The sequence below is a fragment of the Agrilus planipennis genome, unplaced genomic scaffold (genome assembly GCF_000699045.2).
Source record: "Agrilus planipennis isolate EAB-ADULT unplaced genomic scaffold, Apla_2.0 scaffold12, whole genome shotgun sequence".
NCBI classification, from domain to species: Eukaryota; Metazoa; Arthropoda; class Insecta; order Coleoptera; family Buprestidae; genus Agrilus; species Agrilus planipennis.
This window is the reverse complement of record NW_020439003.1, coordinates 108,180-109,970: the sequence shown is the minus strand read 5'-3', so window position 1 is coordinate 109,970 and position 1,791 is coordinate 108,180. Positions and strand designations below refer to the sequence as shown.

Below are 1,791 nucleotides of genomic sequence, written 5' to 3'. Positions count from 1 at the left end.
TAAACATTTGACGTCTCGGGATAACAAACTAACATATCTCTGCATCATATCGACCGAGTTCTGCAAAACATTATTGTATTAAGAACTGAAGAGGGTTCACCATAATACCCTAAGTTATTTCTGCAACTGCAATTATAAAAAATGAGAATTATTATTTCATGATCAAAATTGAATGTTTTTGAACTGACTATAACTTATATTTGAAAAATTCCCGGATTTCTTATTTTTTTATTTTTATTCCCCACAGCTCAGACTGTAAAACTAGGTACAACTTTTAACGCATGTAAAAGTTTTCACTTTCTACTTTTCATACTAAAATTACTTTGGATTTTGTTTTATTTATTGTTTATTTTTGTTTTAGTACCATAAACGAAGTAGAGCAAATGCGAACGAAGCGTACAACACCTCCGAGTTTACAAACAAAAATTCCTTCCAATGTAGAAGTCTACTATATGCAAGTAAATAAATTATTCAGTAATATTAATTTGATAACACAAAGAAGTTTTCAATTTTCGCCAATCACTCAATGTTACTGGGTGTGATGTAACTATGTTTGTTTCAATGGTCTTAATTACATTACACTTTATAATTTAAATATCAAATAGAAAATCGTCTGATAAAAAGTTTGGCGTAATACTAACTATCATTATCATAAGGTCGTTAGTCCTAAGACTGGTTGAAGACGTACTATCACTCCTTCCTATCCTGAGCCAATCTTCGTATTCTCCTAAAACTAGAACATCGCAATTTGCGAACAGTAATCTAATCCTCTCTTCCACTGAACTCCTGTTTCTGCCTGTCTTATTATTATTTGCCTGTAACACCACATTTCGAACGCTTCTAACCTTTTCTTTTCTACCGTGCCCACCGTCGTTGTTCCGCACCCGTATAGCGCAGCGCTTCAACCATACACCTTTAACAATCTTTTTCGAATTTCTAAATTCATCGTTTGCGAGCATANTCATCATCAGAAGGTCGTCAGTACTAAGACTGGTTGGATACGCACTACCACTCTTTCTTATCCTGGGCTAATCTTCGTATTTCCATAAAAATAGAATATTCCACATCCTTAACTATTTGCGAACATTAATCTAATCTAGCTCTACCCCTCTTAACTTCCGCTTCTGCCTCTAATATGTCGCTGACTAGCCCTTCATGGCTAAGAAGGTGTCGTAACAACATATCTCGCATATTTCTTATTGCCTTCCATAGAGTCCTCTGTTCTAATACCTGTTCATTTATACGCTTCTAACCTTTGCTTTGGAAATAGCTTAGAAATATATAAAATAAATTACTTGTATAGGTACTCTAAAAATGTATGATTACGTGTTTCTTTATTGATCACCCTGTATATGTAGAAATACGTTTAAAAACCGTAAAATAATATAATTGCTCAATTCTTCTTTTAATTGTATAAAATAGGATGCTATGGTAATTTGACGTCTATTATGATTTTTTTTTTGTGATATGGAATTGAAGGTTCCAATTTTCTTTTATGGTTTAAGAGTTTAATAATTTTTTAATAATTAAAATGCCAGTAATGGAGAAAGAAAAAAAAAGGCGTAAGGAGTCTTTGGTACGTGAAAATCAAAAATATGATAAATAACGGAAAGTTCACATGCATGCTTTGCAATTTTAGACGGAAAATGAAAAATTAAATCGGATGTTAGTATACAAACGTATGTTTCGGGCAGAGGTGAGAAAAGTGATTGCCAATCGATATTGGTTGGAAGAGATGGACGAACGAAAAATACTGGGCGACAATGTCAAACAAAATTTTCTTTTAATTAC

At 32.8% G+C, this 1,791-nt stretch overlaps 1 protein-coding gene and 1 long non-coding RNA gene across 2 annotated transcripts in view; both read left to right on the top strand.

Annotated features, from left to right (window-relative positions):
- The window catches only part of LOC108742077, a 14,008-nt gene that overhangs the window by 5,630 nt on the left and 6,587 nt on the right, over positions 1-1,791 (top strand). The gene's annotated exons all lie outside the window — the stretch shown is intronic.
- Positions 1,535-1,791, top strand: LOC112904855. Its single transcript, XR_003231418.1, has 2 exons — positions 1,535-1,576; positions 1,640-1,791. It is a non-coding gene; the product is annotated as an uncharacterized LOC112904855 (long non-coding RNA).